At 42.7% G+C, this 22,594-nt stretch overlaps 2 long non-coding RNA genes across 3 annotated transcripts in view; one reads left to right on the top strand and one right to left on the bottom strand.

Annotated features, from left to right (window-relative positions):
- The window catches only part of LOC147012569 (uncharacterized), a 174,888-nt gene that overhangs the window by 70,490 nt on the left and 81,804 nt on the right, over positions 1-22,594 (top strand). For both annotated transcript variants that reach the window (XR_015051410.1, XR_015051409.1), the window contains exon 5: positions 8,557-8,695. This is a non-coding gene — a long non-coding RNA (uncharacterized LOC147012569). The remainder of the gene's footprint in view (positions 1-8,556; positions 8,696-22,594) is intronic.
- Positions 16,821-22,490, bottom strand: LOC147012570 (uncharacterized). Its single transcript, XR_015050993.1, has 2 exons — positions 19,532-22,490; positions 16,821-18,193 (listed from the first exon to the last, which is right to left on the bottom strand). It is a non-coding gene; the product is annotated as an uncharacterized LOC147012570 (long non-coding RNA).

Raw genomic sequence — 22,594 nt, 5'->3', positions numbered from 1 at the left:
ACAATTACCCATCTCATAGCACTCATTAAACTTTGAGACATCATCGCTGAACTAAAAAAATAGGACCACTGTACCTGTAGCTTATCTGGGTCCTGGCCTAATGCTGTAACCCAAATTTGGTAGCATTCTAATCTGGAGAAGCAGATTTATGAAGGAATTTACACGATTTTCTCAAAAATTGACCAAGTTCGCCATTTTCACACACTTCTGGTCATGTGATCAACCTGACCTCCTAAATTTAACATCCCTACCCTGGCCTAATGTTGCAACACAAATTTGATGGCATTCTGACTGGTGGGTCTCGAGAAGATTTTTGAAGGAATTTACTAAGTCGGTCATTTTAACTTACTTAAAGTCACGTGACTGGAACGAGCTTTGCGATCCTCGTTACCAGTCACGAACGGAACGTTGCTGCCAAATTTCAGCCGGATCAGCCCAGTGGTTTGGCCGGAGAAGTTGAAATCTGAGATGGACGGACAGACAGACAGACAGATGATGCACAATGACAATTCCTTATCTGGAAATTCAATCCCATATTAGAATTAGAATTCCAGATAAGCTAAAAATGAGACCCAAAAGTTCTCATTTGTCATTCTTCTTCTTATTATTATTATTATTATTATTATTATTATTATTATTATTATTATTTTCTGACAGACTACCAGGATCTTAAAATTGGTTTATGCTACAAACTTGGTGTAAACACGAATCTACTGTATTTTATAGTGAGAAGGTGCAAACTGATCGAAATTTTATTTTCTTGAAAGGATTCCATGGAAAGTACGCCAAACTGCATTCCTTTGGAAGGGAACAGAGGGGTGGGTGGGATGACGACTGTCAATCAGCCTGATGGGGCGGGGCCGGTAGTCACATTTGCGCAAGGGCCAATCAGACATATGGAGGTGGTTAACAATGGAAAATTATCAGGGTTGTGCGTCTACAAAGTATATACTATGAAAACATGTACTGCAAAGAATGAGAGTATGTCTGTCTATAAAGTACCTCCTAATAATAAACATGCAGGAACTATTGAGGATGCCTCTTCGTGATGATTGTACTCCCCAACAAAAGTCAGGGGCCAAATATTCCCCACTCTTCCCTGCTGCCGAGATTCATCAGGGAAGCACGGTCATGATTCATGAACCGGCCCATTCACTCCACGCACTCTGCTTCCTCTCCTCCCCCCATCCCCCACCACAACATTGACTTCCGGTTCTGGGTTTGGAGCGTCGACAGGTCTCCTTCAGGGCTCTCTGCTGACAATCTCAAAGTTATGTTTCCTGTCGTTTATCTGTCCCGTTTTAACTGTCTATTTTCTTACCTGCATGTTACTGTGTGTTCCTAGTTCGGTTTTGTTTCAAAAATCGTGCTTTTTGTGAGTTTTCGTCGACCTTGTCTTACCGAGTGCTTGAGGCCTACCCAACAATCATCCCCTCAGTGTACGGTCGTGTTTATTTGTATTTTCTCCCCATTACCTTCAATTTATATCTTCCCCACTTTCCCAACGTCCCACATCCCTCCCAACTAACCAGTCTATTTCTTGTCTTAAATAAAAAAAACGACCTTTCTCCTTGCACAAAGTCTCGATTCTTCTTCTTCTTCTTCTTTATCTGCATCCTCCTCCTCTTCTTCTTCTTCTTCCTCCTGCCAGCACACCATCTTTATTCCACTGAGCTGACCCACTCTCGCCATTACCTTCACGATTTCTTCCGACAACTTTCCATTTCCGAATCTTATATATTCTTCAAAAACACATCAAATGTCAATAATCTTCCTTGTATCCTTTCGATCTCTACACCTCCTATAACCACGTGTCTCTTACTCTTCCTGATACGTTCCATTGACCCAGCAGCTTCACTCTGCGTTTAACTTCCAAATTCACCACACATTTCCACGATTTTACTTCAACCTTCCCTTTTCCGAATGTTACACAATCCTTATTCAAAATAAATAATTTCACTTTTGACGATACACCTCCCAAAGCCACGTGCTTCTCCCATAACCACGTGATCTGTTTACACCCCCTGCGTTTATCGATCCAATTTCACCATTCACCTCACGATTTATTCAACACTTCCATGACAATCTGATGAAAACTCTCTCAAACAATAATAATAATGAAAAGGATCTCTTATAATGCTTCACCTTCCTCTTTCACACGTGTGGTACTCTTTACTGTATCATAATTCACTACTCTTCTACTATTTAAACAGACTGCTCTCAATTCGACCTTTCCTTCATACCTTGCCTAAAAATCCAACTGTTACAGCATTTCTTCTCTCCTTTCTCTTAATTCACCTTTATTGCATCCCTCAAGAAATGTGTTTAATCGCATCTCTGACCTAAAACTTTTAAAAACCCAGTTTGCTATGAGTGTTCGCCTTCCATCAACCATTCTTTTTTTCGAATTTCAGTGCCAACTCACTCCTCTCACCCCTCACTCTCAAAGCAACCATCACACTCTTCTCCCTCCAAGCCTCTCTCTCACCTCTCTCAAACCCCCCCCCCCACCTTTCTCTCACCATTCACCCCCTTACTCATCCTTCTTGAAGTTCCCCCCCCTCTCTTCCACAAAGCTGCCTCCTTCCACTGCCCTCTCACCTCCATCTCTTCACTCCACCTCCTCAAACCCTCAACTGCCTTCTTCCCCCTCTCTTGTCCCCCTCTCCCCCAGCACCACAGACCCTTTTCTCCATCCGGCCCCTCCCCTAGCTATTCTGCAATCCCCCAAACTCTTTAAACAACCCTCCTTACCTTCCCCCCTCGTCCCTTGTCCTACCTTCCCCCTCCCCTCCCACCCCATGCCCCCAAAGCCTCCTCCCTCCCTCTTTATTAACAGTGTGAACCTCAAATATCCGGGGCCTTCGCTCAAACCTTTCAGATCTTTCCAACACAGGTTGCCACTGACAAACCAGACATAATCTGCTGAACAGAAACTTTCCTCCCCCAAGACGTGTCTGACTCCCAGGTATCTCTTCCTGGTTACTCCCTCCTCTGGTATGACAGACCTGAGCCTCGTCCTGGTGGAGGAGTTGCTTTCTTCATCAAAGACTCTATTCCTCACTCTCCATGCACTGCCCTCACTCCCCCACACCCCCAGGAATACCTCTGGCTACGGCTTCCCCTCCACTCCCACCTCATGTTTATATGTGTACTGTACCGTCCACCGAACAGTGGTGACTCCATCTACACCTCACTATCCGAAAACATGGACCAACTTCTATCTTCTCATCCAAACTCTCTCTTCGACTCCACTTTATGTGGCGACTTCAATTGTCATCCTGCCAGTTGGCTGGGTGTGGGTGCCTCTCTCACCTGTCATGGCACTTCAGCAAAAGCTTTTTGCAACTCATTGCAAAAAGACTGACTTAAACTGACTCTTTTGCAACTGACTTTTTTTTTGCAAATCAAAAGACTGACTCAATCGGTCAACTTCTCTACCCGGATCTCAACCAATGGTACTCAATCTCTTCTGGATCTGATTTTAACAAATTTCCCTGACAATATCTGCTGCTCTTCCTCCACTCCAATCGGTTCTTCTGACCACGTCCTTGTCAAAGTGGACATCTTTCTGGCTATTATTAGAGAACCACCTCACCGCCGTCGAGTCTGGCATTTCAATCAAGCCGACTGGCAGGGTCTCCAGGCAGCCATCAAACTGAAAGACTGGTCTCTTATCGCTACTTTCTCCAACATCAACTCATCCTGGAAATTCTTTCAAAGAAACTTGCTCTCCCTCATGCACAGATTTATCCCCTCTCTTCTTCAGTTGTCCTACCCTTCCTCCTGCCCTTGGTTCACTGAAGCTTGTGGCGAGGCAGTTGTCCTGAAACAACTTGCCTTTGCCTCATGGAAAGCAAACCCAACTGAGGGCAATCTCAGTTCCTTCCATAAAGCTCGGAACAAGTGTGTATCGACCCTCAGGAGAGCCAGAAAACAACATCTTTCTAATCTCAAATCTGAACTCTCAAACCGCTCTCCCTCATCAAAATTCTGGTGGCGTCTAATCAAATCTGGTTCTGGTGTATGTTCCCCCTCCATCTCCTCCCTTACCTCAAATGGCCGCACTGCTGATACCGCACGTGCAAAAGCTGAATGCCTAAACTCGGTGTTTGCAGCTAAATCTTGTGTCCAGAACCCATCACTTTCTCTACCCACCTTACCCAGTCGCACCCAATTGTCCATGGAATCTGTATCCTTTTCTCCTGACAAGGTGGAGAGTTTGCTGTCAAACCTCGACTCAGATTCTGGAACTGGTCCAGACGGCATCAGCCCACGTGATAAAAACCTGCTCCTCTAATCTTGCTCACACTCTCTCTATTCTATTCACCCTCTCTTTTGCTCAAGGTCATCTGCCATCTGCATGGAAATCAGCAAACATTACCGCCCTGCATAAAAAGGTGCAAAAACAGATCCCTGCAACTACAGACCAATCAGCCTTCTCCCAATCATCAGCAAGGTTATGGAATCCATCATCGCTTTCGACATTAAATCCTTCCTCTTCTCCAATGGCTTGATTTCTTATCATCAATTTGGTTTCAGACCAGGTCACTCTACCCTGGATATGCTGCTTCTGCTCTCCTAACAATGGATGGAGGTCCTCAATGCCAGACAGGAAATCCGAGCTGTATCCATGGACATATCACGTGCTTTTGACACAGTATGGCACCCTGCCCTGCTCACCAAACTCTCTTCCTATGGTACCCAAGGCCATCTCCACTCATGGCTCGCAGACTTCCTCTCCTGTCACAGTCAACGTGTGGCCCTAAATGGAGTTCTTTCATCCCCCCCCCCCCTTCCTGTCCAGGCTGGAGTTCCTCAAGGCAGCCTTCCAGGCCCTGTTCTTTTACTGGTTTTCATCAATGATCTCTGCGACTCTCTGGAAAATCCTCTTTATCTCTTTGCTGATGACTCCACCTTCTGCCATACCATCTGTCATCCCTCAGACCGGCAAGCAGCAGCTTCTTCACTCACTGCAGATCTGAGTAAAATCACAAACTGGTCCAACACGTGGAACATGTCTTTCAATCCAGACAAATCTCACACTCTCACTATGTCTCTTCAAAAGGACCATTTGGAAAGCACCCCCCTCCTCCCGCTATCCACTTTCGCAACAATCCTCTGAAAGAAGTCCTTTCTTTCAAGCTTCTGGGTCTCACTATCTGCAATGACCTTTCCTGGGAAAGCCACATTTCAAACCTCGCCTCCAAAGCCAGTCGCCGACTGGGAATCCTTCGTCGTGCAAAGTCCTTCCTCGGCCCACCTGAGCTCCTGACCACTTACAAAGCTTTCGTCCACAGCCTGATGGAGTACTGCTAAAAGATGGAGTACACAAAAAAAATCTTGGATGTGAGGAATATCTGGGTCATTCCCGGGAGGTCGATCGACTGTCTCCGAGCCGCTGCCCTGTTCATTTTGGGCAGCCACACGGCAAATTGACAGCAAGAACACACACATTTCTTTCAAGTACGTACTATTTAGAACATGATCTGCCTTACTCTCCTTATGAGATGCCTTGTGAGATGCCTTTTAAAAGGCCTTACTCTGGACGTTACACCACCATGAACAACCCATTCGTTCTTCTACATTCAAATCCAAAACCTCTTCACTCATAAACACTGATTTCATCCAGCCTCCTCTTTCACTGATTGCCAAAATAATCCTTCATGCCTTCAATCAAAAATATTCATGCTACCGCACCCATGAAGTCTGTCGCAGATTACCCAGATTGGGAATCCTGAGAAGTCCACTTTGTAGAGGTTGTGTGCAAGCAATAAAAATCTCCCCTTCATGTCCATTAATGGTGTTGAACCCCTCCATGTCAGTGTCCTCCTACTGCCCCCTCTCTGCTTCCCCCACGTCCTGCCACTCTCTGCTTCCCCTGCATCATGCCCCCTCTCCACTTCCCCCCCCCCTAGCTCCTCTCCCTCACTATTTCTCACCTCTTCTTTCTCCTGGCTTTGCCCCATTTCCACACCTTCAAGGATTCCTCCTGCCCCACACCTTCTCCTTGCTCTTTTCAACATTCCTATTCCCCATCAGCAGCTCCTCCTCCCTTGTCCCTTACTATGTGGACCTCAAACATCTGAGGCTTCCACTCCAACCTGACAGATCTCTCAATCCAAGCCATTTCCAACAAACCAGACATCATCTGTATAATAAAAACCTTCCTCCCAGAGGACGTCCCCAACTCCTTACTTTCTCTCCCTGGCTATTGTCTCCTCCGGTTTGATCGATCTGAACCACGTGCTGGTGGTGAAGTCGGACTGTACTTTAAGAACTACATTTACACCTCCCAAACCCCAGGAGTACCTCTGGGTGCGACTTACCCTCCGCTTCCACCTCATGTTTGTCTGTGTGTTGGACTGTCCTCCCAACAATGATGACTCCATCTGCATCACTCTCTCTCTTTCAGATGACATGGAAAAACTTTCAACCACTCATCCCGACTCTTTCTTCCTCAAATGTGGTGATTACAATTATCACCATGCAATTTGGCTCAGTGTTGGTACTTCTTACCAGCCATGGCACTTCAGCAAAGGTCTTCTGTGACTCCGTAGAACTGACTATCTGTGAACTTTCCAACCCAGATTTCTCTCAATGGAAAATCCTCCCTTCTGGATTTGGTGATGACCAACTGGAAGGGACTACAAGCAGCCATCGACCTTCAACATTGGTCTCCTATATCTACTGCCTCTGATATGAACTCATCCTGGGGATTCTTCCACAGACACATGCTCTCCCTTAATATGCACAGATTAATCCCATCTCATCTTCAGTTATCATGCCCATCCTCCCACCCATTGTACACTGAATGATGTGGTGAGGGAGTTTCTCTGAACAAATTTTGGTTCTCCTCCTGGAAGCCAAATCCGACTAAAGACAGGAGGCAGAAAACAACATCTCTCCAATCTCAAGATTCAACTTTCAAGCTTATCTCTCTCCTCTAAATTCTGGTGGCGCCTTGTTACCATCGCCGAAGGAGAGGGTATTGCATTTGTGTCCGTTTGTTTGTCTGTTTCTTCTTTGTTTGTTACTTACAAAATCGAAGATTTTTCACATATATTGGTCAGTCGATTTTGTTATTCTGTCTGTTTGTCAATCACCCACATGTAATTTTAAACCGATCTTCACGAAATTCCACCAAGTTGTAGAGGGAGTCTCAATTGAGAAGCCTATTTATTTGAGGTCAAAGGTCATCTTGAGGTCAATTTTCTAATATCGTCATTTTTCATCCGATTGACTTGAAAATTAAACAGCAATTGCACGGTACATCGCTGAATTGGGAAACCAACGATTTTTGCGATCAAAAGGTCAACTCAAGGTCGAACTTCTAAAATCATCAATTTTCAACTGAAAAATCCATTTGCATCCTATTAACTCGAAAGTTGAACAATATTTGCATAGCCCGTCACTGAATTGGGAAACCAACTATTTTGAGGTCAAAAGGTCAAAGGTCAACTCCATGTCAAACTTCTGAAATCATCAAATTTCATCTGAAAAATAATAAATTTTCATCCGATTGACCTGAGCTTTGATTATGATTGTCAATTTTAATCTTAATGAAATGGGCAATTTGATGAATCCATGGCAACCTTTGGAGAGGGGTCGACTTTGCAATTATCATGCTCTGCGCGATGTCTTTTTCTTGTTTGTTTGTTTGTTTGTTTGTCTGCATAGAACTTTAGTGTTTTTCTCCGCAACCGCTTGTCGGATCAAGATGAAATTTTCACCAAAGGAGCGAGCAATCAAGTGCAATGTTTTATTGTTAATTATGACGTTATAGATCCCATGGTGTGCCAGCCATGTTGGATAAACGGGGGGAAAAAAATGGACCTCTGTATCTCTGAAACCACACCAAGGAAAAAATTAAAACTTGGAACATTGCAAGTACTCCTCATCGGGAATGTTATTTTTTATGCATCATCGGTGCCTTCATTATGACGTCATACTTGAATGTTTAGAATGCTACATCTGATCAGTATGAAAAAAATTGAGGGTCCTCTCGGTATGAAATGGTCCACAGAAAAAACAATCGATGACGTCATCAGTCACGTGATTCGACAGCCATATTGTTAAAAAAAATCTTCTTCTCTGAAGTGGCTGAACAGATTAAGGTGAAACTTTTCAAGTGTGACCGTCTATCTATGAGGAATAAAAGGTTCACACATATGACGACATAGGTCACATGGTTGGGCAGCCATATTGGATTTAACCTAAAACCGATAAAAAAAAATCTTCTTTAAAACGGCTGGACAGATCGAGGGTAAACTTCACATCAATGTTCCCCAACTCTTGGGGATATCAAGGTATTCACAAATAATTGATGTCACATGGACTGGCAGCCATATTGGATTGAGAGAAAATCTTATTTAAAATTCTCTCTTGAATCACTTGATTTAATCGATGCGAAACTTCACAATTATGATCTCGTGGTGATGGGGAATATATGTTTTAAATTTCAACATGATTGGTCACATGGCAGCCAGAATTATTTAATTGTTTTGATCTGGTTTCCTTTTGATTCTTTTTTTGATTTTTTTTTTTTTTAATAAGGTTCACTTGGCTGTGCCTGGATGGGTTTGATGATGGAGGAGTCACAGATGAAATATGAATCCTATCCAAGTTCCTCCTGCTGACTTCATCTTTGCTGTTTGCTTGTTCGCGTTCCTTCGGATGACTACAATGCAGGACTGTATGTATTTCGTCTTCCATTTGATTTGAATATATTTTAATCCCATTCTAAATTAAATTGAATAATAAACGTCATGGATCAGGGTCAGGTGTCCAATCAAAGCGGGGTTGCATCAGAGAGGGACATTTTGGCACCTGGTCATCACTGTCAGCAGTTATAAAGTAGCAGTTCTAATTATGTCTTTTATTAATTACGGAACACACCAGTACATAAACACCACACAAAATATACCACACAAAACAAGTCTTGCCGAGGGTCTGCAATCTCTGAATGCTCTTTTTCTTGTTAAGTGTGTCTGGTGTATGCTCCTTTCTCACTCCCCCCTCCCCCACCCCCAATCCCTTTACTGTCCTCAAATGGCACCACAGCTGACTGCCCGTGAGAAGGCTGAATGCCTCAATTCTGTGTTTGCTTCCAAATCGTGTGTCCCCCAACCCCTCACTCTCGATACCCACACTCCCCTGTCGTACTCAACTGCTCCTGGACTCTATCTTTTCCACCTGAGAATGTGGAGAAGTTTCTGGCAGCTCTGCACTCTGATTTGGCAACTGCTCACATCATAAAAAACCTGCTCTGCTACTTTTCACATCCTCTCTCTGAATTTTTAAACCTATCATTTGTGCGAGGTCATCTTCCTTCTGCTTGGAAATCTACCAGCATGACTGCACTACATCGAAAAGGTGCAAAAACTGGATCCCTTTAACTACACACCTATCAGCTAATTCAATCAACAAGGTCATGGAATCCATCACCGCAGTTGATATGAAATCCTTCATTTTCTCCAATAATCTCATCTCAGATGACCAGTTTGGATTAATACCAGGTTACTCCACCTTGGACATGCTGCATATAATTACCCAACAATGGATGGAGGCGATCAATGTCAGACATGAGATCAGGGCCTTCTCTCTGGACATATATCGTGCTTTCGATACAGTCTGGTATTCTACCTTGCTCTCCAAACTCTCTACCTATGGCATCCAAGGCCAACTACACTCTTGGATTCCTGACTTCCGCCACCCTCATCGCCAACGTGTTGCTCTCAACGGAATCCTTTCATCTTCTCTCCCTGTCGGACCTGGAGTGTCCCAAGGCAGTGTTCTGGCCCAGTTCTATTCCTAATCTAGATCAATGATCTCTCTTTCTGAAAAATCCTCTTTATTACACTGCGCTCACAAAGCGAAAAGCAGGGTTAAGCGATCGGGAGCATACGCACATATGTCGTACGTCATACGTCGTACGTGTCTGCATTTTGTTAAGAGCGTATATCGAAAACCGTTCAGCGGAGGAAATTGAAACTTTACCACATGTTGCATGATCATGTGATTTAGCGGTCACTATTTTGAGGTCAACAGAGGTCAAAGATACGCCAATTTTCTAAAATCCTCAATTTTCACCCATTTGACTAGAAATTTGAAGAGGATTTGCATATCAGGTCACTGAATTCAACCACCAACTATTTTTGAGGTCAACATAGGTCAAAGGTCAATATACACAAAATTTCAAAAATTGTCAATTTTCATCCAATTGACTTGAAATTTCAACAGGATTTTTCCATTTGGTCATTGAAGTCAAGCACCAATTACTTTTGAGGTCAAAATAGGCCAAAAGGTCAGCATAGGCCTAATTTCTAAAATTGTCTTTTCATCTGATTGACTTGAAATTTGAATAGGATTTTTTATTTAGCTTGCTGTTCCTTTTGTCACATGGTCTGTCAGCCACATTGGATCTCAGGGAAAAATCTTTGAAAATCCTCGTAGGAGAAATCGCTTAACTGATCAATGCAAAATTTAACTAATTGTTCAACTACCGATGGGAAATATGGTTTGATGAAGATGACGTCATTGGTCACGTGGTCTGTCAGCCATATTGGATCAAAGGAAAAAACCCATTAAAAAACAAGAGTTGGCTCACATCAAGACCTCAAGACTGCACGGGTATGGATTCTATTTATAGCATCTAGTTTATTTCCTGATGACTCCACCCTCTGCCGTGACATCCCTCATCCTTCTTCCATACAGGCTGCAGTCTCTTCCCTCTCTTCAGATGCTAACAAAATTACAAGATGGTGAAACACGGTCCGCCAGCAACTCCCTTCTCGTAAATCTCCCAAAACCAAGAATATCTGCTCACCTCCACTCATTTATTGCTGTTTTTTTCCCCCACCTGTGGAATCAACTTCCACATCCTCTCCAATCTTATCTTTCCCTCTAGGTCTTCAAGACAGCTATTCCCCACCATCTCAAATCATCCCCCATACAAAATCATGATAGTTTCTACACCCAGGAAACCACCCCACCACCCCACCACCAAATTTGCTTCTTCATCCATCTTGTTATCTTGTCACCCCCTACGTTCTCCCCTACTTCTCACCATTAACCACATCCCTTGTTTTGTCCATCTCCATTTTCTCCCTCCGCACTGCTGTTGGCATTTCCCCCTTCTCTTTCTGCTGTTCCTTTTGTTTTGGTGTGTTCTGATCCATTCTGTCCTACCTCTTCCACGAGTCTCGACTATGTTTGGGGGGGAAAAAACTTCAGTCTGGCGGAGGTATGTGCTCTACCGGGTACCGTCGTAATTGATGTTGCATTTTCTTGTTTAATGACACCCCATCATAACAATATATGTAAAATGAAAAGCGTGATGAGGATCAGATTTAGTGATTTTCAGTTATTAAAAATCGACTCGTGTTCCACCTTGAACTAAAGCCGATTAGCTCAGAAAAGGTCAGGCTTTCTATCCTGTGAAAGCAAGCACCAGCAACAGCCAGTGCATCAGACACCGAGCCCACTGCAGTTCAGCATACAGAGAGCTACCTCGTTGATATAACAAGCAGTTAATTTCAGAAGTGCAAGAGATTGTTGGGATGTTGCAGTTCGCACACAAACAGAAGGATTTGTGAGTAGACCATGCAAAAAGAAATTATGAACATAAACAGTCACCAGGCCATGCTTTGCGACTGATGAAGCAGAACAAGCAAAATTAAGCCAGAAAGGGAAATGATGAATCCACACAGACACCGAGGACATCCATGGACAGCATAACTGCGATTCCATCACAACATGCGTCTCAAGATACTACCGCGCAGAATGAATTGCTGACATTACAGCAAACATCATATGATGGCAGATGTGCTCGCTTTCTATTTCATGGAAATATATTTGTCTTGGAAATGTACACACTATTTTTGGATAACGATTCAATTTTGAATTTAAATATATTCCTCCAATCCTTCCATCACAATATATTTCTCTTTCTTCCTTCCTTTCCCACCAACGTCATCACGAGTACCAGAATGTCTTGCAACTAGGTGTACTTTCCCATTTACCTGCTCATTGCTTTCATATGCAGTACAAGCCCCTTTCGCAATACCACAACATCCCCCTCCCTGATTCGTTGTTTTCCTCTCTCGTATTTCTTCCCTCCAGCTACCCTGGTGCTTGCTCCTTGCTTCCCTCCCTCGCACGCTTCATCGCTGCCTGCGTGGCTGCAAGCATGCGATAAGCGTACATATGGCATGTGGTAGAAGTGGGAAAAAAAACTTAAAACAGTCAATCCGTCACAGGTAATGGCATGTAAGGTCGTTTTCGTTAAGTTATGGTCAAACACAGGGTCGTTTGCACTTTTTGGACAAAGCACACAGTGTCCTATGTCTCCATCTCTGTCTCTATATTTCTCTGTCTTCATACATTTGCCTTTCTCTGTTTCTGTTCCTTTCTGTGACTGGGATAAACAAATTATGCTGAAAATTGGTGTGTGTGTGTGTGTGTGTGTGTGTGTGTGTGTGTGTGTGTGTGTGTGTGTGTGTGTGTGTGTGTGTGTGTGTGTGTGTGTGTGTGTGTGTGTGTGTGTGTGTGTGTGTGTGTGTGTGTGTGTGTGTGTGTGTGTGTGTGTGTGTGTGTGTGTGTGAGTGATCCACACTGGTTCAAGTAATGATGTTTGTGAAAATGCTTTGGATGTCATGACCTTCATTTAACTCGTAGTAATCACACCTTCATCGTTATCAACAGGGTGTTACGCCGGATTACTCATGTTTTTCTGATTGCTCGGTCATTTTGGTGCCATTAACTCAGCAGAGTGAACCCTGCATAACAAGTTGTACTTGTTTCAAGTGAAACTATTTTTTACATTTATTATTTTCTTTACAAGATCGAGGCTCCTGTAAAAGCAAGATGATGGATGGAAGAAATTCAGAGTAGAGCAGTGGGGGAAGGGTTGCGCAATAATCAAGGCAATGAATGAACAAGAAACGAAGGGGGGAAACACTGAAACCTTAAGCAAGAGAGTTGGGTTAGGATGGGTTAATGGGGGTGATAGCCTCGAGGTGTGCACACACACCTCTTGGATGTTTAGCCTCAGTTGCAATCTCGACCTAGCTATAAACTCTCACACCATGGTGTTTCAATTGCAGTGTGTGGCATAATTGCGTGTGCCATCCCTCGGATCGACCTGAAACTGGGTGTCCGGTCTGCCAGAATTAGTTGTGTACATTAAAAATTCACATTGTCCTTTGCGAAGATTAGGCGAGCTATCCATGTGGCTGAACAAATTACAAATTCCGACCCTAAATACCACAAAAAGGCAATGGCAAATACCGGTGTAATCCTTGCTCTGAGGCTGCTTTGGTAACACTGAGTCGGCCTTCAACCAGAGTATCAGAATTAGATTAAAAAATGGAGGTAATAAAAATTGCAGGTAAGAATGGAGGATGATGTGAGGTGGTGGTGCACCGTCTCCTTGAAGTCCGGTAGGGAAGAGTGGGGTAGAACAGCCTCTGGAAGGTGGCTCCACAGACAGGAGAAGCGAGGAACAAAAGAGTTAAGTTGTGCAGTCAGCCTGGAGTTTGCAAGTTTAACCAGGAAGGAGTTACTGGAAGAATGCTTGCCTCCTGGAGGGCTGGGGGCTGAGAGCAGAGGAGGTTACACTGGAAGAGGTGTGGTTAAAAAAAAAAAACAGAGGCCACCGATATGCTTGCAATGTGAGAGCAGACCTTGTGCTCCAGCCTCATTGAGAAGATTCTGTCAAATTTTTAGAGTTTTAGATTCTACAGAATCCAGGAGATATAGATGTGATGCTGGGGCACTAATCCGTATTGGGAGAGCATGACATCATTTTGCAATGAAAGAAGGACTTGTCAATTGTGAGTAGTTATGAATTTTCAAAGAAGAACTTGAAATGACAGAGGATAACCAGTCTGTGGCTAGCTTGGCAGGCCAGCTTTGCTTCATGGTTGGCCCAGGAGAGGTTATGACTGATGGTGAGGTATACAAGTTCAAGAGACTGAACCAGAGTCCGAATCCAGGGGCTAACCTTAGAAATCGTTCGGTGGGTTTGGCATATAATCTGGAGTGATAGAGTGAGATTTTGATTTTTGACAACATTGAAGGCCATGTTACATTTATTATACCAAAACATAATAATTTCCAGATCGGTGGAGACTGACGTAGCTGCAGATGGGATTACGATAAGACATAATGTGGAGTCATTGGCCAAATATAAGTGAGGTTTCTACAGTGTTGAAGAGGTCGTTTACATATATGAAGAACAAGAATGGGCACATGTTACTGCCTTGGGGCGGGCACTCCAGCCTCCAATGGGAGAGGAGAGGAATTCCATTGATAGCAACAAGTCGACTACTTGAGGAGAGGAAGTCTATCTGGGAACGTGCTTTTTCAGGAATGAAGGTAGCCTTCCATGCCACAGGCGGAACGCATAGCAAGGAAAGCAGAATCCAAGACTGTTGTGTGCTACATACAGGGTGGACCCTGAAAAAGGTAAATAAAACAAAGCAAAACAAAGCAGCTCGATACCATTGAAGATCTGAAAGATTTTTTTTTAATGTGAAATCGCATTTACACAATCCTCAAGTTTCAATACTTACACCAAGTACTCAATATGACCTCCCCTTTGTTCTGTACATTTTCTTATTTGTGGCAACAGGTTTGCATCACCTTCTGATAGGGTGTCTTGCACAACACTCGAGATAATCTGAATAACTGCATCTTTCAAGTCACAGTTATTGTGATGTAATAATATGAGTTCCCTTACAAGGAACTTCAACAGTCAGAGGCAATTAGGTCCATCAAGTCTGGACTACTTTTTTTCTGTGTTCTATCCACTTTAAATACGGAACATCAAGCAAGGAAGCAGCACGCACTATTTTTAGCTCGTTTATGACTAAATCACGAAGAGATACTAAAGCCATAACGATGTCCAGTCAGTTAGTCAGTCAGTCCTTCCGGAAAGGGGTCTATTAACATTTTTTTGTTTTTTCCCCGACTCCTCCGAGGCAGCTCAACGGATTATTTTGAAACTCGGCATGATGATTCATGACGTCATTGAGCAAAAACTAATGGAGACCTTTTAAAAAATTTCCATCCAGGTGGTGGGATAATTAACTAATTAACTCAAAATGTAATCAATGTTTGAATGTCCATCACATATCATGAAGAGGAGGAGATTGGGACCATGCTCTGTGCAAAGCGTTGGTGCTGCTTAAGCAGTCTCCTTGGCTATTGGGCACAATCCTGGACGGGTCGCCACTCCGACATAGGATACCAGCATGCTGGCACTCATTTTGCCGACCTCGGAAGGATGACAGGCCGAGTTAACCCCACCTGGTATTAATTCAACAGCTGAGCGGGATTTGAACTCAGGACCATAGGATCGAAAGCCCGCCACCCTAACCATTACCAACCAACACCAGGCATACGTATCATGAGATTCCATCATCTCATGAGATGTTTCGTTGTTTAGTTTAAACCTCTTAATTTAACCTCTTCATTAACCAAACGGACCCAAATGGATGATCCGCTGTCGTGAATGCATGAATTTGAAAGGGGCCCATTTGTCTGATGTAATTTTAAAGAAATGAACAATCAAAATTGATTTTAAAAAGTTAAAGTATGTGCCTATGAAGTATAGAAATTTTATTTTATTTGGTTAAGAAACAAAAAAAGTTATAAGGATAATAAAATCATCAGGTATAAATGCCCCACCCTGTATAATTGTCTTCCAGAACTCATTTTATGTTTCCAAGTCACATAAGAGTAAAATTGATCATAAACAGAGATAAATATACTGTTAATTAGATTCAATAATAAGCAGCATAATACTATTGATATTCAGTGTTAAGCAAGTACATGGAGAAGTTCATCAGAAATAGCAGTACAAATGAGTTTTAACAAATGCTGGCACATTAAGCACATTATACAGGGTGTCCCAAAAGTCACCGAGGGATTTAGAAATTAAATTACATTTCTGTTTTTGAAATAATTTATGATTATTTTCATACCAAAATAAAACTTACGAAATGGAGATAAATTTGCTTTATTTATGAAAAATGATGCAACTTAGATGTCCTCCATTTTCGGCTTCGCAGAAACGGACTCTTTCGACAGCATTTTCCATAACAGAGGACAATAACTCTGGCTGTAGCCCTCAAATTTCTGCACAGATGTTGTCCTTGAGCTGCTGAATTGTTTGAGGCTTATTGATGTATACACGCTCCTTCAGGTAATCCCAAAGAAAATAATCAGGAGGCGTCAAATCAGGAGAACGTGATGGCCAATAAATTTCTGAATTTCACGAAATTATTCGGTGTCCATGCTCTTTGGGTGAGAATAATTGATCGATGAAATTTAAAAGAAAATTCCACGATTTTGGTTCTTTGTTCAGTTATGCATTTTTCCATGGGTAATTTCCAAATGTTAATCTCAATTCTGAAAAGAAAAGAAAAACAAATTATTAAAAAACAGAAATGTTATTTAATTTCTAAATCCTGAGGTGACTTTTGAGACACCCTGTATAAACTGGGAGAGTGTGTAAATGTCTAATTGTGCATGTGTAATGTAATTTCACTTCTACATTCTCCCCTTTTATCCTATGGAGGAAAACTACTTTCTTTATTGGTCCTCCAATCTAATTTTACAAAGTCTTAAAAATTAATTATCCCCTTCGGGTGATGGACTTTCAACACTAACCACTACTTTAGCAGCAGCCTTGTGCCAAATTGTCGATGTGCTCGGAGTTGTCAGGGCTGTAGGTGCAGCATTTAGCACCAGCGATAGGGCACATTCCCCCATGGGCAGTGTCGTGGAAAATAACTCGATTTCCACAAGTTGGATCAGCATACCAAAGGAGAATCTTTAATTTCATATATACGGAAGAAGAACATTGAATGCTTGACTGAAACATTCGAATGGACTTCACTGAAACAAAAGCCCAAAGCAATTCTTCTGATACACAACTTGACATTCCAAAGAATAGGAGGGGAAACATTTGGCAACTCAACTACAGGGTTCGCTGATAAGCATAAGGCAAAATAACTCAAACTGCAATACGTCTCGACTGGATGAAAAAGAATCATGGCAAAAGTTGCAGGATTATCAACCAGGTCACCTGTTTCATAGTAAGACATTCCTTTTATCAATATTTAGGTCAAAAGACTTGGGTAAAGGGAAACATAACTGACAGCCAATTCGACAAAAGCATAAAAATTAAATTTATAAAGTACCAGCAACAATTATAATTGAGAGTGCATGAATATAATTATTTTTTTCTTCCACATTCCCCCCTTTTTTCCATATCAGGAAAATTTGAATAATTATATTACACATGATCACCATAACCCATTCCTTGAGGAGAAAAGATATCTGTTACACAAGTTCAATCAACATTGACAGCGAGTGCTCATAGGAGAAGAATGCTGGATGACGACCATTTCAATAGTGTCCCAGCCAGGTTCGTGAGTGCATTTCCATTTAATTCATGGCCTGTTCATCAGCAGGTGTCACAAATCGAAAAGACATGCTACCCGAGGCCAGAAGATAAGCAGGTCAGGGTGTAGATAGAGCAGCACCCAACAGGAACACAGTCAAGGTACTCCTTGAGCTGCAGAGAAGGTAGATCTTGGCAGGTACGAGCTTGGGCCCGACACTGGGTTGAAGGAGATGAAAAGGACTCGAGAAGTGACCCAGAGATCCAGCCCCAGCAGAGTTTGGGGCCTCGTCGCAGCAGTTTGTGCAATCAGGTTTGATTCACCACGCGAGCTATGCATGTTGGAGGCAGCCACGATGGCTGCACGAGCCCCACCCACACCGTTGAACACATGTTGCAGATGACTCTCCGTGTGGACCTTCAGGGCCTTCGTTGTGCATTGTGCGACCACCGCAAGTTTATGATGCATCTGCAGAGCAGCAATTTGCGAGTGTGGTTGAGGACATTCCTCCAGGCAGGCACCACACAATGGTGACGTTATGTCTTTGCCTTGCTGTGGTTTGACTTGTCCAACCTTCTCTTCAGTGGGTTTTTCTTCTTTTTTTCCCTTCTTTAGCATGCTCATATTATCTCCTCAGGAAGGGGGTAATGTCATGATCATGTGTTGAATGCCCAATCACCCAAATCTGGGTTCTCCTCATCGTCCAATCTTTCGTTGGAAATTCTTCCAAAGCTTCATTAGACGAAATTGTACACTGCATAGTTCAACTGCTCTCAACACTGAAACAAACAAAATCAAGGTTAAGCATCGATTAAACACGCCAATCAGTAAACGTCATGGGCTCATGTATTTCAATAAGACTGACAAAGGTTCTTATCAAAGCATTTAACTTGCATTATATGTTATATCAATTTTATCCCTTTCCTTTCCTTGTTTTCACACCTAAACGACATGCTAAAATATCCAGAAATCTCAGTTGTATGTACACTCTAAAACACTCATCTCATTTGCTATTTCCATGTAGAAAGGGCAGCAGTATTTATCAGGGTTCCAATTTGCAATCGATAATTCTTTTCACCATCATTCAAAAAAAAAAAAATCCCTTCTAGTCTTGAAAAAATATTCCATCATCTGTACAATAATTATGAAAGTTAGCTACTTCTTTCTTCATCAATGTATTTTAATTTGTCTGAGCGATAAGTACAACACTCAAACCCAACAAGAGGACAGGTTCCCCTTTTTTTGGAGCAAGTACCGAATCCAAAGTGATTCGCTTTTGCACAGTTACCATTTTCAATCATTTTAGCATTCAGATCTGCTAAACAATTCACAGTTTCATTCACAAGCAGTTCAAGAGCAACTGCCATTATTTATTTATTTTCCCAGCTAACTTAGCACTTCAGTGCTGAAAGATGGTCAAGTCAGTGTTAGAAATACCTCAACTAACTTAAGTAATCGTATAAGAAGTACCACTTAATCAAAAATCATGCACCTGCCCAATTAATCAGAAAACAAATATAACAGGTAATACTTGATTGGCTTGTGGCATCATCGCACTATTTTCAATAATATAATTCTTACACTGACTGATTTAGCATTCATTTCACATGGTAATGCCTTCTGTACTCCGCATAATTCTTGTTTATCCTTTTTATTTATTTTTGCTACAAAATATGGAAGCATTTATAGTACATGGTACAATTCCTAATTCCATTAATTGATTTCATAATTGCTGTTGGTCTTGCCACTCTTCCAGCCATTCTGCACTCTGGTTATGTAAATACCATGCTGTTTTCCCTCATATCTTGATTTTCCCTTACAGTTAACTTATGATTCCTAATATGTAATGTTGACCAATCTGTCGATCAATTTAATAACACAGAAACTCTTCCAATATTTTGTAAGTACCTCTACTTAATATATTATCTCGATTCAATTCTCAGTAACTTTTCCCTACCCTCAATTAACAGATCAACAAGGTCCAGAGATATAGTGATTGACAATATATCAATCAATCAATACAAATTACCAATAACCTTAGAATGTGCATGTGTTTTAGAATGTACATACAAAACAAATCAATACAAATAAATAAGCAAATCATCTACATACTGTACCAATGCCGATCCGCCAAGAAAGGTGATGTCACATATCTTCTTGAAGTGCTCGTGAGAACAGGGTAGGGCTTTTGATGTATCCCCGAGGTAGCACAGTCCAGCTGTACTGTCTGCCTCGATACGTGAATCCAAAAAAAATTGATAATCTAGGTGGATTGGCACAGAAAAAATGCCAAACATAAATCAATGACAGAATAATGAGTGGTGTCACTTGGAATGCTTGAGAAGATCGTAACAGGATTAGGAACCACGGGGTATGCAGGTATGACACAATCATTTACCGCTCTGAAGTCCTGAATTAAACACCAAGTGTCCTTTCCTGGTTTCTTCACAGGCGAAATGGGTGTGTTACAGAGACTAACAGTTGGGATGACAGTTCCCTATTGTAACAGTGACTTGAGCACAGGTGCTACACCTTGTTCAGCTTCCGATCACAAGGGATATCATGATTTCAAAGGCTATGGCCTGGAGGCATCGATCGTGATCTTAACTGGCTACATACTGTTGATTCGTCCCTCATAATTTGGGTGTGTCATCCACAGGTTGCTACTAATGGTGTTGAGCATGTCACTGGTAGTATCTGCTGTGAATGTACGTGGAATAGCAGTCACAGTAAAGGTTGTGCTCGTTTCCTGTCTTTCTCTGTCCCATCTAAATCATTTTGCACCCAGTTGCCACAATGGAACACCTTAGTAAATTCCTATTTATGTCCATCCACAATCATTCCCAGCTCGGTGATCAGTGGGCCTCTATCCTTGGATCAGTGGGCCTATGAAAGGCTACCAAATGAACAATTTACGGCACAAACGGCCTCACTATTTCTCAAGCCCTCACCATGCTGGGTCAATGATAGAAATGACAGGCAATGAGCTGGTACATTTAACAGAGGTTTATTTATAATAAGGAGGGAGACACAGAGCAGACTTTATCACGAATATGCAGGAAAATGTACAATGAGCAATCAACACATACAATTTCTACTTATAGGACTGCGCCACCACAGACACACACCAAAAGAAAATGGACCCAGATTGTCTTTATTTCGACCCTCGCAGCCAAGGGGATAGACAGGCTGGAGGTCAGAGTTTGGTCGGTCAGAGCCGCGTGCGGTTTGGCCCGCGACTGCAGGTGTTAAACTCGGGATCATCGGCGTGCCCAGACACGGTGTAGCAGGGTCCAGGCAGGGGCCAGGGTCGCTCCTCACAGCGGACCAGCGGAGATTCCCGGCTTGGACTCCGGGTTATTGCTCAACAAAATCAGAGATGGAAGTCGACGGCTGTGGAATAGTCAGAGGACCAGCTTGAAACATGCAACAACGACCACCAACGATGCACACCAAGAGCAATGGCGACCCCTTCCTTCTCCGACATGGGTGGGGTGATGTGTCCTCTGAGGTAAACTTTGCCCTGATTGGACAGGGTTTTGTGGGGTGATATCTGTCCTCCTCTGATTGGACAAGAGGAAAACCCTGCCTTTCTGGGGCGGAGTCAGAGCTCTGAGGTAAACTTTGCCCTGATTGGACAGGGTTTTGTGGGGTGATATCTGTCCTCCTCTGATTGGACAAGAGGAAAACCCTGCCTTTCTGGGGTGGAGTCGGAGCTCTGAGGTAACCTTTGCCCTGATTGGACTGGGTTTCGTGGGGTGATGTGCTGGCCATCCATGATTGGACAGGGGGAATCCCCTCCTTTCCTGGGCGGAGTCGGTGTTCTGAGGTGAGGAAACCTCCGCCCACGTCCGTGGTCGAACGAACGTTTGGTGCCCTCCACACGCAGGGCACGAAACATCCCGAGATGTATCCCACCAAGCACAGGCAAGCGAGCCATCGCTGGCACACCGATCAACCACAAATTCCAGCCACAATCAACTGCCAAAACCAAACCAAAAACAAAATGCAACCAATGATGCAACCAACCTAGCTGACACTGTCCACCTAATCCACATCGATATAGTTTCTCACATCAAAACAGCTTTGTCTGCAATCAATTTCTCTCGAGCAGGTTGGGCACAAGCTGCTCAACCCCTCTCTTTCCCTATCAGGCAAACCCACACAGCCAGGCAAGGCAAATACTTTTACTTCACAGCAAGCCATTTCTCAGTTACGTTTTACTCCAGTGAAATTCACTGCTGCTTCATTTTAACTCCGATCCCATTTCAGATGTTTTATTTTGTAACACAATATAGAAAAACAAGTAAATCCTCCAAACCAAGCCAAAACTATATATTCTCTTACAATAGGATCTTACGAAAGGTACCTGCAAACTCCAACTATTCCTCCACTGCATTTAGCATCTTTACTTTCCCAATCAATCACATCCAAGCCATTCCACAAAAGCACGAGACAGGCATTTCTATTTCATTCTGGCCAATCTCCTCATGCATATGACATATGTAATTTGTAGATGGAAATACCTTCCAATCATCTTGCATAAAGGGCAGACATTTTACAACTTTCCTCCCCCCAAATGCCAACCAAGGTCGACACACACGCACGCACGCATACACACACATTCTCTTTTCACACTTTCATCATTAAAATTACATGCAATGCGTTATTTCCATCCTTTGGCATGAATCATAGACCCAGCAGTCACCCCCCCCCCCCCACCAATGTACTTCTTGGCAGTTTTCTTATCCTGCTCTCAATTTTCCACCATTTTCCAACATCATTCACAAAGTTCGTAATTATTATTCATATATTCAGCACAAGTCCATTCTCGAGAAAGTTCAACTTTTTATCTCCTTTCATCCACTCATTCCATTTTCTAATCTCACTTATTGATTCCCAACCACCATAGGTGTCTAGCACCTCCAAAACATAAACCATATACGATTCGAACGTGGCACATTAAAACTATTTCATCAACAAATAAAACATTCCACCGGTGAGATTCCAGCCAATACCACCACAATGCAAAAACAGTTTCTTCAACAAGCAGGTATAGTACAATAAACTGTAATATTAAAGACAGTTCCACCAATATCCTCAACACATTCCAAGCACATACAATTCACAATGAACTTCCAGCACACACATTTCGGGAATCAATCATACCTTGTTATATA

This window comes from Eptatretus burgeri, chromosome 14, assembly GCF_056783735.1.
Source record: "Eptatretus burgeri isolate ZD-2024b chromosome 14, Ebu_testis_v1, whole genome shotgun sequence".
Taxonomy (NCBI): Eukaryota; Metazoa; Chordata; class Myxini; order Myxiniformes; family Myxinidae; genus Eptatretus; species Eptatretus burgeri.
This window is presented reverse-complemented; position numbering and strand designations above follow the sequence as displayed.